The sequence below is a fragment of the Medicago truncatula genome, chromosome 7 (assembly GCF_003473485.1).
Source record: "Medicago truncatula cultivar Jemalong A17 chromosome 7, MtrunA17r5.0-ANR, whole genome shotgun sequence".
Lineage (NCBI taxonomy): Eukaryota > Viridiplantae > Streptophyta > Magnoliopsida > Fabales > Fabaceae > Medicago > Medicago truncatula.
This window is the reverse complement of record NC_053048.1, coordinates 24,312,486-24,321,482: the sequence shown is the minus strand read 5'-3', so window position 1 is coordinate 24,321,482 and position 8,997 is coordinate 24,312,486. Positions and strand designations below refer to the sequence as shown.

At 33.9% G+C, this 8,997-nt stretch overlaps 1 long non-coding RNA gene across 1 annotated transcript; it reads left to right on the top strand.

Annotated features, from left to right (window-relative positions):
- The first annotated feature begins 5,230 nt into the window (after nt 1-5,230).
- LOC11439539 (uncharacterized) lies at nt 5,231-5,712 on the top strand. Its single transcript, XR_003006561.2, has 2 exons — nt 5,231-5,400; nt 5,492-5,712. It is a non-coding gene; the product is annotated as an uncharacterized lncRNA (long non-coding RNA).
- Nucleotides 5,713-8,997: the final 3,285 nt, after the last annotated feature.

The following is an 8,997-nucleotide window of genomic DNA, read 5'->3' as shown; positions in this document are numbered from 1 at the left end:
TTTAATCCAACTTGTATGTTTGAAGACATTTTGAAATGTAGATGCTTGCTTGCTTGGCTCCATGGTCTCACATTTTTGCTTGATTGATAGCATATACACTGCTGTTTAAATGATGTTTAATGCTTATGCTAAGGTATGTTAGGCTTAGTAAGTGTTACTTGATAATGCTTGTAGTTATCATGGTTTTAAATCCCTTACTGTTTGTTTTATTCTTCTTTTTTTCAAGTCAGTGATGCAGTTATAAATCTAGAGGTCAGCTCTAGTGATGGTAATGTAGGAGAGTTCACTGTTTTTATCCCAAACTGTTGCACAAAGGTACAATAATGTAGGATGCATAATGATTTTATTGTGATGATTTTACTGTGATGAAATGTGTTGGTAACACATTGCTTTTGATTTTCATTATTCAAGCAGATTATTGATGTTAACTTGGGTGTGGCTACTCTTGTACTTGCTGAAATGATGAGATGTGATATTAATTTGAACACAATCAAGGTTAGTTTTAGTTTATTTATTGAATTTAGTCTTGATTCTAACTTCATCTATAAAAAAATACAAAATTTATATCTTATAACATTTTGTCCCTCTTGTTGTGCAGCTATATTTGTGTGACCATGTTGCAGCATCAGCAACTGCAAGCATCTCCTGCCAATGTATTTGTAGAATTATGGATGATTGTAATTATGGCATTGTAAAGTTTAAGTTGTTGGTTGTGTTGTGCAGTCTTATCAACTCTAAACGTATTGCACAGTCGTACTTTTATTTATTTGAAGTTTGTAATATTATGATACAGGAATACCGGATACCTATCACATGGATGATGAATTATCATGAATGATGTAGTTGGGCTTCTTTAAACCAACTAAATTCATGTTTATTTCCTATTACAGGGCTGAATCATGAATGATCAAATGATGTAATTAGGCTTTTCTAAGCCAACTTAACTCTTGTATGATATGACAAGAAAATATGCTTAATTTATTTGTATTTCATTGGCAACTTAGATTGAGAGGGGATGGAATCATGAACTGATCAAATTTGGAAATTATGGTTAAAAATATTTGAAAAACAGCGATGGGCCAAAAATCCATCACCGGCCCAATGTTGGCCTCATCCGACATAACCCACCCATAACATCCGCTGAAACCGATTAACCGAGACCCGCCATAACCGTTGCTTCATTTGGGTGAAATTGGACCTTGAATTCTCAACCGTGGATTGTTTCGGATTGAGCTTTCTGAGCCCGAACCCACCCATACCCGACCGTTGTCCACCCCTAATTTATACATCCTTTTTGATAAAGAAATTGCCGAGTAGAAATTAACAACGGTCCTCGTGGATACGAACTTTATTACTATTTCGATAGCTTTTGGTACACTTGCCAAATATCTATCATGAATGTACCAAAATGTTTTAAAATTCTTTAATCTCATATCCATATAGGTATAAAAAAAAAAAAGTAATTAATTTAGGAACAACCTAAAAATAATTACATTTAGTCAAAATCCCAGAAGTTTTCAACTTCTTTAATGTCATATATATAATATTTAGTTAGTGAATGTACCATTTGCTAGCCATTAGCAACCTGTCTTATATACTTCATGACCACATGAATCCAATAAGTGTTGATAGAAATCCGGGTTAAAACCATCCGGACTAGAACACTTATCTGCTTGCATAGAAAAAAGCTTCCTGTTTGAATTCTTCTATAGTGAAGTGGGAAGTCATCATATCATTGTCTTCGAATCCTAAGTGATGGTTGATGGGATCAAATCAATAACATTATCACGGAGTCCGTTAGATTTTTGAAAAAGATGCGTGAAGTAATCACACATAATATGTTGCACACCATCTTCAGACTGACACACAAAACCATCCTCATCTTCTAAATATTCAACTCTATTCATCTTCTTCCTTGTATGGCAGCCGTATGGAAGTATTTTGTGTTAGTTTATATGACCAACTAAGAATAACGCTAGAGAGGGGTGAATAGCGTTTTTAGTTTTTCAATAGGTTTCACGAAAGCGTTGATTGACAAGAGTATGACTATTGAATTTTTGCATGCCGATGATAAAGAAATTAAGACAATAAAAATCAAGTAAGTTTCAAATCTGAATTGAGAGGTTCAAATAATGAATCTTATGGAGCAAATCAATACAATACACATACTTTCAAATTCCAATTCCAATACTAAACTATCTCAAACCAACCCTATTAACAACAAATCACACTAACAACTAATGAATCCAAGGCATGTGAATTAATTTATTTGAAGATTACTAGTTTAATCTCAATTGAGGTAATTGAGATTAAATGATGTTAAAAGGAAAATTCCTAAAAGCTCATCTGGTTCCGATAATCGACGTTCCTTTGGGGCAAGGGACAAAATCCCCTTAAAGTATTTAATTTAAATTTTCTATTATCAATTTTGATCGGTGCTTATTTTACAAAAGCTCAAGTTGCATGTTTCAAGTGGTTTTTTTATGACATGTTATTAATAAGACCTTAAAAGAAATTAGTTTAATAGTTTTTTTTTAGGGGAATAGTTTAACTATTTAATCTTTGAATTTTAAATTGTGACATTAATGATTAAATAGTTAAGTTAATGATAATTTAAGGTATTAACATGATATGTCATGAAAAAAGTCACATGGAATGTGTGAAGTGAACTTTCGTAAAAAAAATATGAACAAAAATTGGTAACAGAAAATTTCGTGGGACAAAAATTTGAAGGAAAATTTTAAAAGAATTAAAACTGAAAGTTGGTATATTTAAAGGGATAGAAAACATATTTAACTCAAAAGATAAAAATTATGATACCAAGAATATTGTAAAAAGGAGTTTGGAGGGTTGGGGTCAGGAAGTTGAAGGAGTTTAATGTAGCATTGCTAGGGAAATGGTGTTGGAGGATGTTAGTGGATAGAGAAGGATTGTGGTATCATGTTTTAGTCGCCCGTTATGGCGAAATAGGTGGGAGGTGGGGGTCCGGAGTTGTTCTTCTTGGTGGCGAGAGGTAGGGAGGATTTGTGAGGGTGTTGGCGATGTAGGGGGTGGTTGGTTCGGCGATAGTGTGCTTAGAAAGGTGGGGGATGGTGCTGATACGTTGTTTTGGTCTCATAGGTGGTTTGGTGATGTTCCTTTTAGTGAGCGGTTTCGTAGGTTGTTTGACTTAGCTGAGAACAAAACCATTTCGGTGGCGAATATGTTCTCTCTTGGCCTGGAGCAGGGAGGGGAAGGGTGGAGTTGAAGACGTAGGTTGTGGGCTTGGGAGGAGAATTTATTAGAGGAGCTTAAGGCTTTACTGCTTGATATTTCTTTGTTGCCTAATGTTTCAGATAGATGGGTGTGGTTACCTGATCCTGTGGGGGGTTATGCTGTCCGAGGAGCTTATGATCTATTAACAGAGGGTGCCAATCCTCTTATGGACGACACATTGGAGCTAGTTTGGCATCATCAGGTGTAACGTCCTGGATTTTAATCCAAGACATTACGTCTATTTCTTTCTTTTAGAAAAATAAGACTATTTGTTTTTTTCAAAAATAATTCCTAACCAAACTTCGACAGAATTCTTTAAAGTAATATAGTTAAAATGCATGCTATGCTAATAATAATAATAATAATAATAATAATAATAATAATAATAATAATAATAATAATAAGGTGACAACTAGGGTACCCATGGAAGAATGGTGGGTAATTTACCCCAATCAATACACATTAGCCACATAAGCACATTTTTAAGTAGTATCCATGAACTATCTTGACCCCACCAACAAATTGCTCATTTTCATTGGTTGGTGGGTAAATTACCCACCATTCTTTAAAGGTAATCTAGAAAAAACCTAATAATAATCGCCTCATTTGGCACTTATAAATCTATTGAAATAATAATAATCGCCCCATTTGGCACTTATAAATCTATTGAAATAATAATAATCGCCCCATTTGGCACTTAAAGATCCATCAAATGCATGCTATGCACTTCTCTATAAATTACAAACTTTTCTAATTCTTGAACCATATAATTATGAATTTCACATCATCATTAAACTTCAAAATCAGTAAACTTTAACACAAGGTTTTATAGGTACAACTTATTTTGAATTGCTTAAAGAATGCCCCGAACACATTCGTTAACAACACCCATTAATTAATCAGAGATGTGCCATAAATATTTAACCTACCAAATATTTCAAACGGTTGTATGTCATATAAGCATTAAACCATTCTGATGTTTTTTATTGAGAAAAGAAGAAGAAAATTAGTCAAAAAGACAAATAATAGATCCGGGTATTACCCCATTCTCGTTCCCACCCATTAGAAAGTATGGTACTACACAACTCTACTAAAGTTGTACCTATAAAACAAATGCGTATAGAGTCCCCGGACACTAAACACAATCCACATTCATACCACCACTACAGATTACCCTCTTTGTTTGATTCCCTTTAGTTGGAAGTCTTCCAAGAAAAAGATGCCAAGAAAAGGTTTGGACTTTAAGCGGTGCAAAAAAGAGACAAACACATCGACATATGTAAGAGACAACATTTCATGATAAATTTGATCTTTAGAGGGTTTCCATGGCAACTCTGAAATACTAAAAACTATTTGATTGAAGGAAAAAGCATATGGATCAATTGAGTGTATTAAAGAGACAAACACAACACATCCATATATATCCCTTCAAAAAAAAAAAACACATCCATATATATATATATATAAGAGGCATTTCATAAGATCTAATTTTTTGAAGCTTTCCAACTGCCAACCAGGGACATACTCCCCGTCATAAATTATACGAAGTTTTGGGCATTTCATACGTATTAAAAAATGATAAATTAAAGGTTAAAATATAGTTTTAGTTCCTGTAAAAAAAAAAAATGTTTTTGGTCCTGCAATTTATTTATTTTTTTAAATAGTCCCTGACTCCATTTTTGTGATGATTTGCATACGTGGTCCATATTTTGGTCCCTGACCCCACATGATGGCTGAACCCATTTTGTAGTTTTTGATCCCTGAAAAATATTTTGTTTTTTAATAAGGATCCTGCACATTTTTTTTATTACAGGGACTAAAACCAAAATGAGACATATTTGCAGGGACTAAAACCATATTTTAGTCTAAATTAAATAATTGAAAGTAAAGAAAGTAATAAATAGTCATTGTAAAATGACTTACAATTTAAGACAATTTTTTTTTTTCAAAGATGCTTATAATTTGAGATGGGGGAGTACTAAAAACTATTTAATTGAAGTATAAAACACAATTTTTGTACATTGTAAAGTTGTAAAATTATTTTGTATTTGTTACATGCAAAGAAGAAACATATGGCTCAACTTTTGAAGTTTGTTTATGCTATTATTTTCTTGTTTTCCCTATGCCTTGCTGCAACCAAAGAAAGTAAGGCCTTTCTCTTATCCTTTACAAATTTTCGTTTTTACATTCACAAACCCTTTTACTAACATTCTTTTATTTTCATTTTACATGACAGAATTTCATTCTTGCGTTAATGCAAATGATTGTCCATATGATTTTTGTTCCCCTCCTAAATATGCAAAGTGTGTTTATAATAGTTGTTATTGTGAAGATCAAGGCCGGTTATGATGGCGTACAAAGAGATCAACAACACATTGCCTCAAAATTTTGAAGTTTTTTGGTCCTTTATGTGATAAAAACATAATATTTTGGAATAATTTCAAGAGTTTAACACCACTTTCTTTTTGTTAGAGGTTCAACATTTTTTGTTTATGATGGAAACTACCGTTAAATCTTTCAAAACACCTTATGTATGTATTTTCCGATTAGCACTTTATATCTCTATAATTAGATTACATTGATGGCTAGATAAAATTTATATGCTACATTATGATAATTTTAAATCCTGAACGAGATTGACGAGTTAAACTAATTATTTTCTTTAAGAAAAGATTGTTCATAAAGCGTCTGTTAGTGCAATTCATTTGCACTTTCATTCACTCACTTGATACAATTGATTCACTTTGATGTCAAAGAAGAAGAAGAAATAACTTTTTTTTTTGGTTTCTGGGGTTTGAACTCCAGACCTTGCATATATTATACATTATCAATACCAATTGAGCTAAGCCCATGAGGACAGAAGAGAAAATATCGTAAAAAAAAAAAAAAAAAAAGAGAAAGAGTTTTGTAAGGGTGTGTTTGGATGGAGGGTTTAGGAGGGGAGGGCTTACTTTTCATTTTTAAATTACGAGCACTATGAAAAGTTTTTAAAAAGATAAAATAACAACATGATAAACGATCATATAATACCTCAATCACACTTAATTTATTTTAGAAAAACATGTTATTTAATCCGTAATTTAAAAAAGAAAAGTAATCCCTCCCCTCCTAAACCCTCAATCTAAACACACCCTAAAAGTTTTTATGAAAGTGTATGTGGAAATTCATTTATATATGCTTACTTCTCCTATGTGGTATAGGGGATTTTTGGCTAAGTTGATTGTTGAGATGTTATCAATTCTCAGATTTACTCCTTCACATTTCTCAACACCAATTTCATCTATCAGATTCATTAACCAAACAGCTTGACATGCACAAAGTGATACAGCTATATATTCAGCCTCACATGAAGAGAGTGAAACCATTGGTTCTTTTCTTTAGCACCAAGGCACTGGTGCACCTCCTAAATCCTAATAAAAATATATAGCTTGTAGTAGATTTCATGTCATCTATGTCTCAACACCAATTTGAATTTGTATATCCCATTCAGTTTATACTTTTTTTTAGGGAAGAAAATCATTGCATTTCATTAGATAAAATATGCCAAATACATGTAGGTACATCATCAATCACATGGGGGCTAAGATTAGATAGGGCTGCCTGAGCTAACTCGTGAGCTACCCTATTTGCTTGCCTCCGGCTGAACTCAACATGAGAATTCTGAAATCTATCAACTAGCAGCTGTTTACAAGCAGTGATAATACATCCAAACTCGCTACAATCCATTCAGTTTATACTTGTTTCCTTGATTAGATGATGGAAATAGAATTCCATAATTTGGAGTACCTCTGATGTACCTTAATATTCTCTTTATGGATGTAAGGTGAGATACCTTTGGTCTTTCCATAAATTTGCTTACATTTCCAACAATATAAGCAAAAACATGCCTTGTATACTATGAAGCACGGACACTCCTCGAATTAGGTGTGTCTCGGTGTCGGACACGTGTCATGTCCGACGGGACATACAACACAGACTATAGGCATGGCAACAAAACCCATACTTGTGGTTACCCGCCCGAACCAAACCCAATTTGATGGATTTTCTCCGTTTTGACTGGGTTTGGGTATGGGTATGGGTTTTCCCCGATCTTAACACGGGTATGGGACGGGTAACGGATATATAGGTACCCATCCCGAACCCATACCCAAACCCATCCCAAATGTAAAAAACTACTTTATGTTGATATGTTATGTTATTTTGTTTGATAATTGTCATGTTAATAAAAACTATCATTGATATTTAAAGGATCAACTAAATCATTTTATCTAATAAATGTGAAAGTGAGCTTTTTGTTGGATAATGTATTACAACGTTGCTCTTGGGGATGCAAAAAAACTTCTATTTTTTATTAAAAAAATTATTCAATGCGGGGACGGGGATACCCGAACCCGTCGAGGACAGGGATGAGATTCAATTTCTCATCCCCGTTGGGTATGGGTAGGGTAACGGGTAAGTATATGAGAATCGGGTATGGGGACGGGGAAGGTAAAACTTGTCCCCACCCCGCCCCATTGCCATGCCTAACACAGACACATATAATTACACTGAATTATGTGATTTTCTAAAATTATTAGCGGTATCGATGTGTCGGTATCCATGTCGTGTCCGGTGTCCGTGTCTGTATCCGTGCTTCATAGTTGTATAACATAGGTACCTTAGTAATCCAATAAGTTCCATGCACTGAGTTTGATCCCCATCATCTTTCTCACTATCTTTTGGTAGTTGTAGCCTTGTCTCAATTGGTGTCACTGCATGAATGCAGTTTTCAATGTCAAACCTCTTCAAGATTTCTGCAACATACCTTCTCTGATGCATCAGTAAGCCTTTACTGCTTCTGTGAAACTCAATTCCAAGGAAATATGATATATGACCAAGGTTAATCATATAAAATTCACTCATCATATCCTTCTTAAATTCACTTATGTGAGATTCACTGTTTCCTGTTATCAATAGGTCATCAACATAGAGACACTAGCTAGATAATCACACCTTTACTAGCTAATTGATAGCTACTAGATTGTAGTGTTCCACATCAGAGAATCCAGTTAGGCATTCCACAAACAAGGGTAGAGTATGAACTTAAAAAATGAATTTAGATCTAATAAAAAGGGGAGAGTATGAACTTTATAGTACTGTTTTTGGTTTTCCATTGAACAAATTGATTTTGTTCTAAGGATATCCATTGTACTATTTCATTCATAAATCAATACAAGTACTGATTTCATCGATCATTTTCTGTCGTTTCTGTTTATTACCTTGCATAAGTAGTGATACCCTTGTAGAGTCGTGGTGCGTCTTTTTGTGCACAGTCAACATGGACTTATCAGTCGTGGAGGTCAGGTACGTATGCGCGGAGATTTTAGTGTCCCTACTGGGTGTGAAATTTTGGGGTATTTTGTATGGCAGGGAGTCTTTATTCTGTTGTACCGTGCGCATCTAAGGAGCAAGCCTAAGATTACCTTATGAGTAGTTAGTTTCTATAATCGGTTTCATTACTCGAGGTTACTATGTATTGTTGCTGGAAAGCCTAAGATACCTCTCTGTTGGAGTACATTTCAAATGTGTGAACACATATGGTCCAACTTTTGGACTTCTTCAAATCCTTATCCACAAATGATGCTTCTTAAGGTCTTTCAATAGAATATTATTGATGATGCTTAACCTTTCTTGTGGAAATTGTTACTATATGATTAGATAAACTTTTAAAGTAGGACTGATCAATTTAAATATTTCCTGCAA